The sequence below is a fragment of the Pongo abelii genome, chromosome 5 (genome assembly GCF_028885655.2).
Source record: "Pongo abelii isolate AG06213 chromosome 5, NHGRI_mPonAbe1-v2.0_pri, whole genome shotgun sequence".
In the NCBI taxonomy this organism is placed as follows: Eukaryota; Metazoa; Chordata; class Mammalia; order Primates; family Hominidae; genus Pongo; species Pongo abelii.
Window position 1 is genome coordinate 38,165,248 of NC_071990.2, and position 19,680 is coordinate 38,184,927.

Here is a 19,680-nt window from a genome sequence, read left to right on the forward strand (position 1 = left end):
TTATTCTTTTTTGGTGTTGGTGAGACTGAGTCTCGCTCTGTCACTCAGGCTGGAGTGCAGTGGTGGATCTTGGCTCACTGCAACCTCTGCCTCCCAGATTCAAGCGATTCTCCTGTCTCAGCCTCCCGAGTAGTTGGGATTACAGGTGCACGCTGCCATACCCTGCTAATTTTTTGTATTTTAGTAGAGATGGGGTTTCACTGTGTTGCTCAGGTTAGTCTCGAACCCCTGAGCTCAGGCAGTCCACTTGCGTTGTCCTCCCAAAGGGCTGAGATTACAGGCGTGAGCCACTGTGTCCGGCCAAAGTATACATTATTCTTAAGGGCACATGGGACAGTCTCCAGTATAGACAATGTAGTAGGCCATAACATAAACCTCAATAAATTTAAAAGGATAGAAATAATACAAATCATTTTCTCTGACCATATGGGATGAAATTAGAAATCAATAGCAGAAAGAAATTTGGAAACTCAAATACGTGGAAATTACAACACACCCTTAAACAATTAGCTGGTCAAAGAAATCAGAAAATACTTTCAGATGAATTCAAATGAAGACATAGCATATCAAAATGTATAGGATGAGCAGGGTGTGGTAGCATGTGCCTGTAGTCCCAGCTACTTGGGAAACTGAGGTGGAAGGATCCCTTGAGCCCATGAATTTGAGGCCAGCCTGGGCAAGCAACAGTGAGATCCTCTTAAAAATTTTTTAAAAAATTTATTGGATGGAGCTTAAGTAGTGCTTACAGAGAAATTTACAGCTGTAAATGCCTGTGTTAAGAGGGAAGAAAGATCTCAAATCAATACCCTGTCTGTCTACCTTCACTAGAAAAAGAAGAGCAAGTGAAACCTGAAGCAAACAGAAAGAAGAACAAAAATAAAGACTAGAGCAGAAATTAATGGAGAATAGAAAAATAACAGTAAATCAATGAAATCAAAAGCTGGTTCTTAGGAAAGAGCAATAAAATTGACAAACATTTATATAGATTGAACAAGATACAAAGCGAGACTCAATTAACAGAATTAAAAATGAAAGAGGAGACACTACTGTTGATCTTACAGAAATACAAAGGATTATAAAAGAATACTGTGAACAAATTGTACACCAACAGATTAGATAACTTAGAGGAAATGCATAAGTTCTTAGACTCTAAACTTCTGAAACAGACTCAGGAAGTAGAAGAAAATTAGAATAGGCCTGTAACAAGTGCAGAGATTGATTCAGTAATTAAAAAGCTACCTCTTAAGAAAAACTTAGCTCTAGATGGAATTAATTAATACCAGTTCTACACACACACACACACGCGCACACACACACGTTTAGGAGGAAGCACTTCCCAACTCATGAGGCCATTAATACCCAAATACCAAGACCAAAAGTAAAGTATCATAATCAACATTCCAATATCTCTTATGAATATGTATGCCAAAATCCTTAACAAAATGCTAGTAAACCAAATCAGAGATGCATAAAAAGAATTGTATCCCATGACTAAGTGAGATAATCTCAGGAGTATAAGGTTGGTTTAACATCTGAAAATCAATTAATGTAATACATCAACAGAATGAAAAACAAATTATATCATCATCTCAATAGAAGCAGAAAAAGCATTTTATGAAACAACACTTTTGATAAAAACATTCAACAAACTATGAATTGAATGGAACTTCCTCAATCTGATAAAAGGCTTCTAGCTATTACTTTTTAACTGTGTTATTTTAGTGGTTACTTTTATCTTTAACTTATGACAGTCTGCCTTCAAGTGATACTATACAATTTCAGGACCTTCTGTTTTTGTTTGTTTTTTTGGAGGCGGAGTCTTGCTCTGTTGCCCAGGCTGGAGTGCAGTGGCACAATCTTGGCTCACTGCAACCTCTGCCTCCAGGGTTCTAGCGATTCTCCTGCCTCAGCCTTCTGAGTAGCTGGGATTACAGACGCATGCCACAATGCCCAGCTGATTTTTGTATTTTTAGTAGAGATGCGGTTTTACCATGTTGGCCAGGCTGGTCTCGAACTCCTCAACTCAGGTGATCCACCTGCCTTGGCCTCTCAAAGTGCTGGGATTATAGGCGTGAGCCACCGCGCCCAGCCCAGGACCTTTGTTTCTATCTCTTCAACTTTGTGTTATTGTTGTCATGCACTTTCACTTCTCCATATGTTATAAAACCCATACTACACTGTTACTAATTTTGCTTTAAACATTTGTCTTAGGCTGGGTGCCGTGGCTGACACCTGTAATCCCAGCACTTTGGGAGGCCGAGGTGAGTGGATCCCTTGAGTCCAGGAGTTCAAGAGCAGCCTGGGCAACATGGTGAAACCTCATCTCTACAAAAATACAGAAAATTAGCTGGGCATGGTGGCTGGTGCCTATAGTTCCAGCTACTCAGGAGGCTGAAGTGGGAGGACTGCTTGAGCCCCAGAGGCGGAGATTGCAGTGAGCTGAGATAGTACCACTGCATTCCAGCCTGGGCAACAGACCGTGCCTCAAAAAAATAAAGCAGTTGTCTTTTAAGGAGATATGAATAATTAGAAAAGTCTATTTACTTGTGCTCATTTCTTTGTATAGGTTCATATTTCCATTTGGTATAATTTTCCTGCTCCTTGAAATCCTTCCTTTCCTTTCCCCCCCTTTTTTTTTTTAAGTCTGTTGCCCAGGTTGGAGTGCAGCTGTGTGATCATAGCTTATTGTAGCCTGGAACTCCTCGGCTCCAGTGATCTTCCCACCTCAACCTCCAGAATAGCTAGGACTTAACAGGTGTGTGCCACCATGCCTTGCTAATTTTTTTATTTTTAAATTTTTTGTAGAGACAGAATCTCTCTATGTTGTCCAGGCTGGTCTCAAACTCCTGGCCTTAAACAGTCCTCCTGGCTTAGCCTCCCAAAATGCTGGGATTGTAGGCAGGAGCCACCACACCCGGCTTTAATATTTCTTGTGGTGCAGATCTGCTCGTGAGGAATTCCTTTAGCTTTTATGTTTGGAAATGTCTTTATTTCTCCGTTTTTGAAATATATTTTTGCTGAGGATAGAATTCTAAGTTGATAGATTTTTCTTTCAGTATCCTAAAGATGTTGCTCTACTGTCTTTTAGCATGCAGCATTTCTAATGAGAAATCTGTCACTGTCCTTATCTTCTTTCGTTTATATATAATGTGATTTTCCTGGCTGCTTTTAATAATTTGTCTTTATCACTGGTTTTAAGCAGCTTTACTATGTGATGTGCGTTGGTGTAGTTTTCTTTGTATTTTTTGTGTTTAGTTTTGTAGAGATTTTTGGATCAAAGAGCTTATGTTTCCAATCAGTTTTTAAACATTTCTGCCATTATTTCTTCAAAAATTTTTTTGCCTCCCTTCTACCTCTTCATAGACTTCAGTTATACATATTAAGCCTTTTAAAGTTTCATCACTCATACATCCTTTTTATTGTCTTCATTTTTTACTCTTTTGTTTTATTGTGACTATTTACTGCTAGGTCTTCAGGTTCCTTTTTTCTTCTGCAGTGCTTAATCTGCTCTTAATTTCATCCAGTGTATTTATCATCTCAATGTAGTTTACATCTGTAAGAGTTCTATTAGGTTCTTTTTCTCTTTTTTTCTTTGAGAAGGAGTTTCGCTCTTGTTGCCCAGGCTGGAGTGCAATGATGGGATCTCCGCTCACTGCAACCTCCGCCTTCCGGGTTCAAGCGATTCTCCTGCCTCAGAGGTTCTTTTTTTTTTTTATATCTTGTAAGTCTAGACTTAACTTTTTGAATTTTTTTTTTGATTTAGTACAAAAAACATGAACATATGGATGGAATACAGTTGTATTTATTGTTTTAATGTCTGGTTACTGATTCTATCATCTGTTTCAATTCTGGATCACTTTAGATTGAGTTGATTTTTCTTGTCACTCTGGGTCATATTTTCCTGCTTCTTTGCATGCTAGTTAAAAGTTTAAATTGTATACCAGAGACTGTGAACTTTACCTTGTTTTCATAGATATTTTTGTATTCTTGTAAATATTCCTGACTTTATTTTGGCATGCTGTTAAGTTTCTTGGGCAGAGTTCAGTCATTTCATGTCTTTCTAAGTTTTGTTAGGCTGTAGTGTACCAAATCAACATTTAATCTAGGGTTCGTTTATTCCACTACTGAGGCAAAACCCTTTTGAGCACTCTACCCTGTGTCCTATGAATTGTGAGGTTTTCCATTCTTACTGATGGGAACACACACTATTCCAGGCCCTGTGTAAGCTATGGCATTTGTTCCCTCTAGTTATTTTCAGAAGTCTTTGTCCTTCCTTACATTGAGTAGATTTACAGATGTCATCATAATGATTATGGTTATACTGATTTTGTTTCTTATTTTAAACAGAAAGCTCAGCTTTTCACCGTTAGGTTTGATGTTCCATGTTGGCTTTATTTAAACCTTTTTTCTTTTTCTTTTACAGTATCCTTTTTTTTGGAAAGAAAGTTGCCTTCTGTTGCCTGTGATTTTTTTTTTGTTTTACAAAAAACCATGGATGAATATTAATTTTTATCCAGTTATTTTTCTCCATCCATGGGATGCTCAAGTTTTTTGCTTCTTTATTTTGTTAATGTGGCCTATTACATAAATGTTTCAGTGTTAAATCAACTTTGGACTCCCATGAAAAAACCCAACTTTATTGTACCATGGTATTTTATTGCCCATTTTGGTTTGCTAAATTTTATTTACATTCTTTGTATCTGTGTTCATGAATGAGGCTGGTCTCTTAATTTTTTTTCCTTTTCCTTCCTTCCTTCCTTTCTCTCTCTCTCTTTCTTTCTGTTCTTTCTTTCTTTCTCTTTCTTTCTTTCTCTTTCTCCTTCCTTCCTTCCTTCCTTCTTTTCTTTTCTTTCGTTTTGTGTGTGTGTGTTTTAAATACCTATAATGCCCTTATTGAGTTTTGGCATCAAGGTTATGCTGGTCTCATCAAGTGAGTGGGTGAGTGCTCCTTCTCTTGCCCTGCTGTGTTTAAGATGGATTTATTTCTTAACTCTTTGTAGAAATTGCCAGTAAAGCCAACTGAGACTGAGGTTTTCCTCATTTCTAATGAAGTTTTAAATTTTGGATTTATTTTCTTCTTCACTGTAGGATTGGTTAGATTTTGTTCTTTTTGGTTTTGGTAAGTTTTTTTTCCCTAGAAGTTTAAAATTTATAATTTATTAGCATGATATTGTTGATAATATCCTCTTTAAATTTAGATATGACTTACATATAATAACAAGTATGATGTTAAATTTACAATGTAATGAGTTTTCATACATGTATATTTCTATCTATATATGTCTATATTTGTGTAATCAACAGCTAGAGCAAGGTAAAGAATATTTCCTTCATACCTGTAGGCTGCTTCTTGCCCTCTTCTACTTAAAGCCTTGTCTGTACGTAACTATTATTTTGATCTCTATCACTGTAGTTTTAGTTTTACCTGTTTTAAACATCATGTAACTAGAATCTATATAGGCACTTCTTCATGCCTGGTGTGTTTTACTCAACATTATGTCTGTAAAGTTCATCTTTGTTGTTGGTTATGGTAGTAATTCTCATCCCATTGTGTGAATACAGAACAGTTTATGGATTTATTCACTTGTGGGTAGACATTGGCTTACCTTCCGTCTTTGTTAGGTGTAATGCTGCTGTGAATGTTGCTTTATATGTCTCTTGGAAGAAATTCAGCTTCGTATTTCAAGAGTATATAGATGAGAGGGAATCGGTGAGTCATAGGTTATCAATGCTAAGCTTTTGCGGTAGTGGCTATACCACTTTACTCTCCCAGCATCAGTGGATTAGTATTTCAGTATTCTGCACCTTTGCCAGAATTTGGATATTTTCAGTCTTCTAGCCTCTGGTGGAGTTATATTGGTGTGGCATTTTTATTTTAATTTGCATTGTCTGATGTCTACTGATGTTGAACTGTTTTCCATTTTTTGATTGACCACATAGATGTCTGCATTTTTGAAGTGCCTGTTCAAGTCTTTTGTCCAGTTTAAATTGGGAATCAACAGTCAGCAAGGAGTCAGAAAAGAATAGCAAAAACACACAAAATAAATAAACAAATTGGGAGTCAGTCTTCTTATTGATTTATAGTTCTTTATATATTTTACACACATACCCACACACACACCCCATATATGTGTATTGCAGCTATCTTCTCCCAATCTGTGGTTGACTTTTTTATTCCCTTAGTGTTACCTTTTGATGAACAGAAGTTCTCAATTTTAGTGCAGTATTATCTATCATTGTTTTATGTGGTCAGGACTCTGTGTTTTAAGATATCTTTTCCTATTACAGAGTTAAAAAAGACACTCGAGTTCATTCTTCTAGTTTTATTGTTTTATATTTCTCATTTGGATCTGCTGTACACATTTACATGTGATGTAAAGTAATGGTGAAAGTTCGTTTTTTTTTCACACTGATACCAAGGTGACCCAGCTCCATTTATTGAAAAGACCATTTTCCCTAGTGATTTGCTGTGGTAGTGTTAAGCCACATGCGGGTCTGTTTCTGGACTTTTAATTCTGTTCCATTGGTCTGTTTGCCTGTTTCTACATCAGTGACATGCTGTCTCTATTGCTGTAGCTTTCAGATAGGTTTTCATATCTGGTAGTGTAAGTCCTTCAGGTTTTTTATTGTTCTTCATGATTGTCTTAGCTATTCCACATCCTTCGAATTTTCATATAAATTTTAGAGTCAGACCGTCAATTTCAGTTAAAAAAGAAATACTATGGTTTTGATTGAAATTCTGTTGAATCTAAGCATAGTATATATGTTTCCATTTATGTAAGTCTTTAAGTTCCCTCAGAAGTGTTTTATAATTTTCAGTGTAGCAACCCTGTACATCTTTTAGATTTATTTCTTGGTATTTGATGTCTTTTGATGTAAGTACTATGATTTAAATTTCACTTTTTAACTTGTTTATTGTTTTAAATGAGGAAATAAAATTAATTTTTGTATGTTGACCTTATTCAATGACCTTACTAAATTCATTAGTTAATTCTAATATTTTACAGATTTCTTTCCATGATACCCAATCATGTTATGTATGAATAATGACAGGTTTACTTATTCATTTCTTATTTATTTATTTATTTATTTATTTTGAGACGGAGTCTGGCTCTGTTGCCCAGGCTGGAGTTTAGTGGTGCGATCTCGGCTCACTGCAAGCTCTGCCTCCCGGGTTCATGCCATTCTCCTGCCTCAGCCTCGCAAGTAGCTGGTACTACAGGCGCCCGCCACCACACCTGGCTAATTTTGTTTTTGTATTTTTAGTAGAGACGGGGTTTCACCGTGTTAGCCAGAATGGTCTCAATCTCCTGACCTCGTGATCCGTCCGCCTCGGCCTCCCAAAGTGCTGGGATTACAGGCATGAACCACCACGCCTGGCCATTCATTTCTGATTTTTAAGATTCCTTTTTCTTTTGATGATGGTGGCACCACTAATCTTTTTGATTCTTACTTGACTTTTCTTGCTTAATTCCACTTGCTAGAATCTCTACTATAATGTTGAGTAGATGTGGTGATAGTGTACATTCTTGCTTTTTTCCTGCATTGGGGAAAAGCATGCAATATTTCACCATTTAATGTGATATTAACCTATTATTGTTAGCCTTTAACAGTAGTGGCTGAGTAGCCACTATTATTGTTAAAATGTGCCCAGCCTGTTTATTTTTGTGTTGTGACTTTTTCTGAGGTTCCATGAATGCTTTAATGATCCAAAGTTATTGTTCATTTGTCCAATTTAGGTATATATTTGTATTTAAATTGTATATGTAAACTAATATTTGAAATAAGCACTGTTTAAATAGGATTGATCTAATTTTAGCCCTTATGTTTTAGATGTTAGAGATGCTCATTATTATCTTTGCATATTTCAAATAAAATTTCTTTACAATTCTGTAATTGCCCTATTTTGAAGAAATAATACAACTAATGCACATGGTAAAAACTTAAACAGTTCAAAATGGTTTACAGTGAAAAGTAAATATTTTTACTTCTGTTCACAGTTCCATTACCCCGAGGGCAACCTATGTAACCACGGTGTTTTTTGATGGGGAGTATCCTATTTTATACTGTGCTTAACCATTATACATTTAAACAGTATATGTTTGGGCATGTACTATACATACTATTCAGCTTCTTATGATGTGTTTTATTGGTTGTTTTATAACAGTGTATGTAGAATTACACCATTCTTTTGGGTGAGATTGTTTTATATCAGTATATGTAGAATTATATCATTCTTTTGGGTAGTGTCATATTATACTCAATAGATTCAGCATACTTTAGTCTCTTTTTATGGACATTTAGGTTATTACCAATCTTGTTTTAACTGTTTAACTGTGATTTAGTTATGTAACTATTTTAAACAATACTGCAGACACCCTTGGAATACAAGTTTTTCTGCATATGTGTGGGAATTTCTTCCCATATTATCTTAATGTTTTTATTTATAACTTCTTTTATACTGTGTTCTGAGAACATTACATAGCAAAGTACCCTTTCAGTACTCTTGAGAGTTAGAAATTACTATTCAAAATTTTACTCTCTTGGAATAGGCTTGCAGAAGACATCTCTTTTTCAAGAGGAGAAACTCATCTTACAAATGGTGTTTGAGCAAACTTCCTTTTGTGTAGAAATTCAGTGTAAAATTTTAATATCAAATAATGGGCAATATTGAGTTGTTGCAATTTTCATTACTTTTAAACTGATTTAGTTTTCTAAGTAGAGTGCACTAGTTCCGTAGATTTTTTTCCCTCTTTTTGGAAAAGTACTAGTATTTTGTAAAGAATACATTACTTGCTTGTTGTTAGTATTTGTAGTAACAGGGTTATTAACTCATTCAACAAATACTTGTCACAGGTCCGTTATGTTCCAGGTAGCGGAAATTCCATGCTATGGAAATATGTCAGTAAAGAGTTCGTCATGGAGCTTTTATGGAGTTGCAGATTCGGATGGGGCAAGAATAAAATAATTGATTTAATTGTAAATAATGAAAATATGTTGGCAGGCTTATTGGTGATCAATACTAGCAGAAAAATAAAGCATGCAGGCAGAATATGGAGTGCCGAGATTCAGAGTTTAAAATAGAATATACCTTAAGGAAGGACCTACAAGAAACTGGTGGTTGCTTTTAATAGAGGGGAACTGAGTGTGTGAAAGACAGGAGTGGGAATGAGACATACGTTTCACTAGTACTTTTTTGTGCCTACTGAATTTTTTTAACATGCAATACGTTTATTGGAATAAATTCAATTTTATTGAAAGATAGGCCACTGTGGTGTTAGAGGTGAGGGAGCAAGGGAGCAAGCCGTCCAATTTTTGGCAGTTCATTCTGGTGCTTTCACTGTGGCCAGGCCTTCTTACTCAGAAATGAGTAGTAAGTGGTTCTATAATCGTATATTCCTACCGATAGCATATTAAGGAAGGAAAAGGGCATCCTGAGAAAGCAAGGGAGATTTGAGTGGTAAATGGGTAAGAGATGAAAAGTTATCAAATCCAGAAAAACCTTTAACTGTTATTTTAAATCATGAACAAGGCTGTGTTGGCCAGGTGTGGTGGCTCCCGCTTGTAATCCTGACACTCGAACTGGAGTTCAAGACCAGCCTGGGCAACATGGTGAAAACCCTTCTCTTGAAAAATACAAAAATTAGCGAGACATGGTGGCACACACCTGTGGTCCTAGTTACTCATCGGGAGGCTGAGGTAGGAGGAGGATTGCTTGAGCACAGGAGATTGAGGCTGCAGTGAGCCGACATTGTGCCACTGCGCTCCAGCCTGGGTGACAGAGCGAGACCATGTTTCAATAACAACAAAAAAAGGATGTGTTTGTCTTTCTAATATGGAAATGAAATCATCAATGACTGACTTCCAGTATGTTTCAGTTGAGCCTTTTAGAGGGGCTTCAGCCTTTTGAATGAAAGCAGTGAGGCTGAGTGAAGGTTTGATACTCGCTTTCATGTTCTGTTTGCTGCATCTGAACCACTAGCAGACTGACTTGAGGTTTCTCTCACAAAAGCTGAAGGGATTCACAGGTGCTTAGGTTAAGTACTGGAGAGACCTTCCTGCTGAGGCCTTTAACAAAATTGCAAAAGATAAAAGTAATTTAATTCCTTACTTGGATCTCTGGTGCTGTATATAAAACCAATTAACATGCAACACTTGTAGCTATTGAGGGTTAATTTTAAATATTCTGTTAGTTTGTTGAGTGTCCTCTGGTAATTCTGTTTTTAAATTCAGCGTTTGTATTTGTATATTTGGAAAGTATAAATACTGCCTGCCAAAGGTAAAGGTGGGGTTAATTTGGAATCTGAATATAAAATATTTGTTATAAAATGAATATAATAGCATTATGGCCGGGTACAGTGGCTTACTCTTGTAATCCCAGGACTTCGGGAGGCCAAGCCAGGAGGATTGCTTGAGCCCAGGAGTTCAAGACCAGCCTGGGCAACATGGTGAAACAAAAAATACAAAATTATTGTATTTTGTATTTTTAATACAAAAATTAGCTGGGCATAGTGGCACATCCCTGTAGTCCCAGGCACTCGGGGGGCTGAGGCAGGAGGATTGCTTGAGCCCAAGAGGTTGAGGCTGCGGCTGTGGTGAGCTGAGATGATACCACTGCACTCTAGCCTGCCATGCACTCTAGCCTGAGTGGCAGAGTGAGACCCTGTCTCAAAACACCACCACCACCAACAAACAAACAAAACAAATATAACATTAGTAAAAATTATAAAAGAAAATGTTGTTCATATCTTTTCAGGTGTGTTAGACCCTTCTAGTTCTTGTCTGTTGCTTCCACGTCTGTTTCCAATAGCTGTAATCATGAATTAGATCCCATTTCCTTTTTTAAAAAAGTAATTTTAATTGAATGTAGACTTTCTCTTTTCAGATAGAGATGCAGCAGCAAGCTTCTTTTACTTTTTTTTTTTTTTTAAAGAGATGATATCTCACTATATTGTCCAGGCTGGACTTGAATTCTTGGGCTCAGGTGATTCTCCTGCTTCAGCCTCCCAGGTAGCTGGGACTATATATAGGCATGAGCGACTGCACTGGCCATGTCCCATTTACTTAACATTTTACAAACATTACCCTATGTTGTTACTTAGTTTGGAAGTAGTTTCATAGATGATTTTAAATAGTAATAATTTCAGAGTAACATAAAGCTGGAAAATTGGCAAAGCATATCAAGCTGTGTGCAGTAATTTAGGATGGATCTTTACACTTCTCTAAAAAGTATTCATTTTTAAAAAGTTGCTTTGATCACCAGTCTTGAAAGTTTCGAGAGTCTTTATTGGTACATAATGAGAATTTTTAAGCTTAGAAAACCAATTTTGTGTTAAAACTTCTTTATTTATTGGGTAGACTTGTATCAGAATTATAATTACCTGTATAATTGAAAAATCCTATAATTTAAGGTATAAATATTTAAGCTTTCTAGTTAGAGTCAACAACAAAATATATAGGAATATTTGATTTCTTCTTTGACACATGAAATATTCTGGCAAGCTTTCAGACTAGTAGAACAGTTTCCAGAGATTGAATAAAATTGTTTATCACTAATTTACTGGTCATCTAGATTACTACATTGGTTTTCTGGGAACTTTATCATTCAGGGGCTAATCATCCATTTTCTGAATTTTCTAAATTACTGTCAAAGCTTCTCCTATCTACTGTATCACCTTTCTTGCTACCAAGCTTTTACTTACGGTGCATATTCTGTTTAGTAGAGTAAGATGGAATAGCGAGAGTATGTAACATTGACCATAGGTCAGTGGTCTGTGGTTCTTGGGTGGGAGAGATAAAGGAGGTTTAACAATTGAGAATTTCAAAGTCATCCATTGATTTTAATATCAGTGGCAGAGCACGCGCTCTAATAGCGTGAATAATTTAATCATAACTAAGGTAGGACTGATGAAAATTTTAAACGTGCAATTCATAAACGTGCTTGCTTTTTAAAAATTGTTTTCCATAAATAAGTTGGAATCTATCCTCTGTACCTTGTAAGTTGCTAGCTGCTGTTCTAAACAATAGTCCCTTTATGAGGTGAGAGGTTTTTGTTCTGTGGATATTCTCAAAGGGCTATATGACGAAATTCTGAAATAAAGGGACAGATTTTCTTTAAAAAGAAACAAACTACTTGGCCTGCTTGAAAAGGAATAAACAACTATAGCCTACAGTTTTGGTTTTCTGGAATGCCAAATTTCAGCTCAGAGCAGATTCTTCAGCTGAGCAATAAACCTTTGAAAATTGCTTTATAATGGAAATGCTGACAGACCATTAACTATAGTGGTGCAAATGTGCTGCTCTGACATACATAAGGTTGTCCCAAGTTGCTAAATAGAATAAACCATGTTGGGCAGTGTACATCCTGTGGAAGCCTATGTGGGTGTATACAGTTTGTCATGTTATGCCACCTGATTATTAATGGGCGAATTTCCATCATATCACCTTTGACATGCAGGAGAAGTGCCATTTTAGAAGGAAGGAGTGGTTTAGGCTCTGCTGATGGTGATAGCTCATTTTATATTTGCTACACTGGAAAAGGCCCAGGGTAAATTTAACATGATGCATTTAATCACCATTCCAATTACAGTGCCACTGAAGCAAATCAGTGTTTTTTTTACTACCAATTCATTGGAACTTCAGGTCATAAAGTATCATTATTAGGCATATTGGAAAGTCTCAGCCCAATGAAAATGTGGATTCTGGGATTTTCCAGTTGCTTTGAAATAGTGACAGAGGCTGCCTGGCTGTACATTTTCCCCATGTATAATGAAAACTGGAATTTAAAGGGATTGATAGGACAAAGCGAGAATTATATAATGACCTAGGGAAGGATGAAGCAGAATGTTCACTTATAAAAGCAAAATAAGGAAAATGATGAAAAGGGGTGATTACTTCCATAGTAGCCTGCTTAGTGATTCATGCCCCTGCTAATAATAAGTATTGTGAGAATATGTCTTATTCTTGGCTATATTCACAGCACCTAGAACAGTGCCTGGCACATAATGTGGATGTCAGTCAATGTTGGATTTACTTGTGTTTGTTTGTTTAAAAACTATTTGGGGTTAGATTGTCAGGAACCCTGCTACATGTTGTGTAAGTCTTCTAGTGTGTACATGTATGTATTTCATATAATACATTTATGTGTATGAGCAGTTGGAATTGATCACTAAAAGATTTCTTAAAGGTAATATAAGTACAATTTGGTATGTTGAGTATCATGAATGAATCAATGCAAAGATTCAAGTATCTTTGGGTAGAATCATGTCCTTTGAAATGTCAGTGTACAGTAAAAAGGTCTGACATCATAACTAGATTATAAATCCTATACTCTTGTACTTCAAAGTCAGTATAGTTGGACTGGGCTTGTATGTCCTGTTTGACAAAATATAAATTTTACTTTCCTGTGGCAATTCCCAAACTGAGCTGCCCACTTGGACTTTTAAGAAAATGTAAGCATTCTTGGGCATTGACCCAACGATTTTCATTCACTAGATCCTGGGGTGGGGCCTAGGAATCTGTATTTTTTAATAATTTCCTTTCCGTAGGTGTTTACATACAGTCAGTTTCTCTGCTACCCACCTTTCGTGATTTACTTTGAAATTTGGTGACAATCACCTTGGACCTTTTGGGTTCTCTGGAAATGGTAACCAGTAAGGTAATTAATAATTAGTATCTTATACTGGTAGAAGGAAAGAAATGCTAACATGTATCATACTAAAGATCTTTTAGGACTAGTGCTGACTTTCTGTTCATATATTTCACTGGAAAGCTATTGTCAGGACATTTTGTGGAAGGTGATTTTTAAAATGTGGCATATTCATAGAGTTGTATTGCTGGAAGTTACCTTAGAAATCATTTAGCTTATTCCCTTTTATATTTGAGTTACTCTTAAAAATGTTAGGGTTAGGGTGTACCACTTATTAGTTACGTTGCCTCATTTCTCTTAGCTATGGTTTCTTAAGCATAAGATGGGAATGATAATACCTACCTACCTTATAGTTTTTTTTAGGATTAACTGAAATTCAAAAAAAGTTGCTAGCATGCATCTTGTTTGTAGCAATGTAGCAAGTGTTCAGTAAATGTTTAATATTTTGACATACCTATAATATGATCTATGGTATACATAAAAGCCAAAAGAGGTAGAAAAAGTTATAGTAATTAAGTTCAAGTTAAAAATGTTGTACACCCACAGGCAGAGTTTTATTTTTAAATTATGGTATAATACTTACACAATACACCATTTTAAACCATTTTAACCATTTTTAAGTAAACCATTCAGTGGTGTTTAGTACAGTCAGTGTTGTGCAGTCATCACTGTCTAGTTTGAGAACATTCTTATTACCCCAAAAGGAAACCTGTACCCATTGAGGAGCCACTTCCTATTCTTTTCTCTGTATCCACTTGCAACCACTAATCTATTTTTTGTCTTTATGGATTTGTTTATTCAGTCTCTTTCATATGAGTGAAATAATAAAAAATGACTTTTCACTGTATAATGTTTTCAGGGTTTATCCGTGTTGTTGTGTGTATCTTACTGCATAATTTCCATATTTTTAAAATGACTGAATAACATTCCATTGTATGGATATAACAGCCTTGTTTATCCATTAATCAGTTGATAGACATTTAGGTCCCTTCCACCTTTTGGCTGTGTGAGTGGAGCTGCCATGAACATGCATGTATAAGTTTTTGTTTGAACACCTATTTTCACTTTTTGGGGTATACACGTGGGTGTGGAATTGCTAGATCTTGTGGTAATTCAATGTTTAACTTACTGAGGATGTCCAAACTGTTTTCCACAGTGGCTGCACCATTTTACACTCCATTAGCAATGTATGAGGGTTCCAGTTTATCCACATACTGGCCAACACTTACTTTCTCTTTTTATTTTTTTAATTAAGTTTTATAGCCATCCTAGTGTATCTTATTGTCGTTTTGATTTGCATTTTGCTGATAGCTAATGACAGGCATCTTTACCTGTGATTTTTGACCATTCGTATATCTTCTTTGAAGAAATGGCTGTTCAAGTGCTTTGCCCACTGTTTAATTGGGTTGTCTTTTTGTTGTTGAAAGCAGTCTTTTGATTATGAAATTAATTTATGTATTCTTCTCTAGGGGGCTTATTTGGAAATATATACTTGGTAATATAAAAATTTATTTTGGAATATAAAATAAAGGACTGGACTTCATTACTTTTTAAGTAAACTTTTATTGGATGTTTCCTTTTAATGTATTTTTTTTTTGGTAGAAATGAAACTGTTTTAATTTTATAGCTTAGCCTGATGCCTGATTCCATGCTTGCACTGACTCTCTGTCTGCACTAACAAATTATCAGATTTATTCCTTTCCAAAATATCATTGATTTTTTTTCAGATCATCGAATATTCCTCTCCCAACTTTTTTGTTGACAGCTTTACTGAGGTGTAATTTACATACCATAAAATACACCCATTCTAACTGTATGTAGTTCAGTGATTTTTAGTAAACTTACAGCATTGTACCACAGTTTACACAATGCAATATTATAACATTTCTGTCATTCTGAAAAGTTTTCCTCAGGCCTTTTGGAAGTCATTTTCTGTTCGCACCCCCTGGTGAACACTGATGCTTTCTGTTACTCTTGATTTGCCTTTTCTGAGTATTTCACATAAATGGAATCATAATGTATAGTCTTTTGTGACTAACTTCTCTCACTGAACATGTTTTTGTGGTTCATCTGTGTTGTAGCATGTATCTGTAGTTCTTTTTTTATTACTGAGTAGTATTTCATTCTATGGATAATACCACATTGTATTTATCCATTCACTAGTTGATGGGGATTTGGATCATTTCTAGTTTTTGGCTATTATGCATAATGAACATTCAAATACAAGTCTTTGTGAGGACATCCTCTTTCAACTTTTTATTTTGAAAAATTTAAACCCCACAGAAAGATTGAAGTAAGTAGTATAACAAACACCTATTTACTCTTCACCTAGATTCACTATTAACATTTGCCTACTGTTCTTTGCCTTTTTCTATAAATATACCTTTTCCAGAACCATTTGTAGATATTATACTTTATCTCTTATGTATTTCAGCATGAATTTTCTAAGAATGAGGACATTCACATACATAACCACGATTTTATCACACTTAAGAAAATTAGCAGTAATCTCATGTCAACTACTTTATAGTCCATATTGAAACTTGTCCCAAAAATGTCTTCTGTAGTTCCCACCCCGCCCTTTCTAATGTAACATCCCCAAATGATTTATGAATCGCAGTTGGTTTGATATTTCTCTTAGTCTGTCTTAATCTAGAACGGTTCCCCTTCTTTTTGTTTGTCCTGTCAGTGAGGTTTGGAAGAATACAGGCCTTCCACATTTTAGATCTGTCTCATTGTTTTTTAATGATTTGTTTTAGGTTAAACATTTTGACAAGGATTCTTAATATTAAGGTGAAGTTGTGTACATTTTAGCACACCAGTGATTAAGTGAAAAAGTGAGTTATAGCACGAATCTAAAAATACCTTAAATGCTTTATTTTAATGTAAAATGTAAATATACATTGCCATTAGTGTGAAGATAGTGTCAAGTTCCCCCCTTGTGTAGAAAAGTTTGATCACTTGCTTAGAGGTATTGAATGCCAGATTCTAAAGGAGTGACTTTCTCTTTGTATTAAGTAATTTGTAGGATGAAACTTTGAAACCATGTGGGATCTTGTTCATCAGTAACCTTTTACCTGATTGTTTCAGGGTCCTTGAAATAATTACTACATTGGGAGAATGCTTTAAAAAATAATTTCATAAGTTGTGTACTAGTTGAAGACCATGCAAGTTTATTACACTGCTTTTTGTTAGGTAGTGAGTAGTTGTATGCCTGTGATTAGCTTCAAGTTTCCCATGTTCAACGTGAGAAAGGATCAAATTTCCCAGAAGTCTGTGCCAGTTCTTTTGGATCAGTGTTCTTGACCCATGTGATCCAAGCTGGCATTGTTTAGAAATGACCATTATTTCAGTAGCCAAAATCTGGTTTATTTTAGATTTAAAACATCTCTGTTTTGAGTAATATCAGTAGTTATATTATTTCTTTTATAACCTGATTGACAACCATGTTGCTGAAAAATTTCTATCCAGAATGTGGAATGGATGTCATTTAGGTAATACATAGGTATGGTAGGCATTTTAAATACATAAACTATCTGAACAGAGATCAAGGGACTCTGAGAAAAAGGCCATTTTGCCATTTTTTTTGACCAGGTTTCTGAAACTCAGATGTTAAAACTGGCACACTTATTGCCAAGTGATTCTCTGAAGGCTTTCCATGATTCCTGCTGGACAGTTGGGAGTAGCAGAGGTTATATGAGTTATATCTGGCTTTTTGTGGCATTGCGTGGACAAGAGATAGTGACCACATCAGAAGGGCGCCTGCTTCTCTGGCAGGGAATTCTGGCCCCTTCAGAGAAGTTGAGTGGAGATGAGAGGGGAGGGGACAATCCCAATATTCTGGCAATAGAGAATGTTCTGCAAACCACAGATGTGTGTATACTGCTTCTATACTAGTCATCTCTTTAGGATGGCGAGGCGCCTCTAGTTCAAGTTCAGTTAGTTAAAACAGGCATGTAGGATTTTCTTCATTCTCACTTCTTCCTTGCGTTGGAACTGAAATGACTGGGAATCTTGTGTTGTTTTCCTATATGCCTGGAGGGTCAGGGAGAGCAGAAGTTGTGCTTCTTCCAGAAGAGAAGCTTTACTTTCTCAGGGAGCTGACTTGATTTCCATAGACATTCTCACAAACCACCAGAGTGCTGGTTCTGGACTGGTAGATGCCCCTCAGCTTCTATATTGGGGCAGAGGCCGAAGTTTGGCATGATGAATGGAATACAGGTGTTGGAGTTAGACCAGATTAATTCACTTACTAGTTCTGTAATCTTCGGCAAGTTACATACCCTCTTGGGACCTCTTTGTTTCCTCAGTGGTAAAATGGGGTTGAAGGTAATCTGGTATTGTGCCTGCCACATTTATAGGCATGTAATAAATGTTAGATGCTACCATTAACACATCTCTTTACTTACTCATCTTATTCACTTATTGATATTTAATTTTCCTCATTGCTGTTGTGTTTATATTAAGCAGTATTCTAAAGGAATATCTACTTGTTGACGGCATCTTTTTTGGGAAAGAAATAATGACCCTCTTTCCCCCATCTTGTGACAATTGCTGTTAGGTCTTTGGTTCCAGCACATGGGGCAAACAATCAGCATCAGAGAATACTTCCTGAGGGAGGCTTGCTTTAATTGTAAAACATAGTAAAGAGGGCAAAAGAAGGTTGGCTTATTCTATTTTTAGGGACGGTTCTGGTCAAAGGCTCAAATATTGGGAATGGAGTTGCTGGGGAATGGAGTTGCTGAGGAATGAAGTTTTAAATAGGTTAGCTTGCCTAACATAGAGCACTCCAGGAGGTCTTTGGAAGGAAGAGCTATAAGAATGAGTCCGCTTGGGAGAAGATCAGGAAAGGAAGCAGCAGTGAGATGAATGTAACAGAAAAGTCATTATTATTTATTATTATTATTTTTTGGTGACAGAGTCTTGCTCTGTCGCCCAGGCTGGAGTGCAGTGGTGTGATCTCGGCTCACTGCAACCTCCGCTTCCCGGGTTCAAGCGATTCTTGTGTCTCAGTCTCCCAAGTAGCTGGGACTACAGACGTGTGCCACCTCTCCCAGCTAATTTTTTCTATTTTTAGTAGACATGAGGTTTTGTCATGTTGCCCAGGCTAGTCTTGAACTCCTGAGCTCAGGCATTCCGCCCACCCCTCAGCCTCCTGTAGTGTTAGGATAACAGGCGTGAGCCACCGCGCCTGGCCAGAAAAGTCATTATTGATTACCCACCATGTAGTCCCTAGGGTGCTGTGCTGTCAGGTGCTGTGTTGTGAACAAAGGATGTTGGGTTGGCCTTTGGAGTTAGCTTACACCCAAGGTCAGATATTTTTGTATAGTTCCTAGCTTTGTGACCTAGAACAGGCTGCCCACCTACGTAATGGGGATGAGACTGTATGTCTTTGATTTCTAAGACCCCCTTCTAAGTTGAATAATGCCTTGGCAGAGGAAGGGGTAACATAGTGTTCCATTATTGGAACACTAAGCATGCGGGAATTATTTATATCCTGCTCAAGGTCATTGCCCTGGTCTCACTGCAAAAATTCAAAAAATTCCAACCTCTGGCATAAACGGGTTAAATTATTCATCGCTTGTAACCATTTCTAAGGTATTTCCTTGTTACAGAAATGCTAATGTGATTTTTTTTTTTAAGTGTGTTTTAGAAGCAAAACAATATGGTAATACCCATCTTAGTGATGTTGGGACGATTAATAAGATAATGTATGCGAAATGCCCATCCAAGTTAGTATTCAGTGAATTGTAGCTATTATTAATGGATGAAAGGACATGAAAAATAATTTGATTGGAGTATCTGAGGAAAGAATTTTAAACAAGAAGGTCATAATGTGACTAGGATCTCAAATAGGAAAGATTAAAGTTCAACTAATGTTATAGAGATAAATGATTGTGTATATGAGGAGAAAGTTTTACCCGTTTACAAAGTCTTTGTTGTTTATAGTGATAACTTCGTATATTTTTCAGTATGAAAAGAGGGATTGTGGTAATCATGTGGTTTAAATTGACTCCCATACCATCTTCTGG

At 36.3% G+C, this 19,680-nt stretch overlaps 1 protein-coding gene across 2 annotated transcripts in view; it reads left to right on the forward strand.

Annotated features, from left to right (window-relative positions):
• Window positions 1–19,680, forward strand: part of ZFAND3 (zinc finger AN1-type containing 3) — a 317,651-nt gene that overhangs the window by 72,004 nt on the left and 225,967 nt on the right. The gene's annotated exons all lie outside the window — the stretch shown is intronic.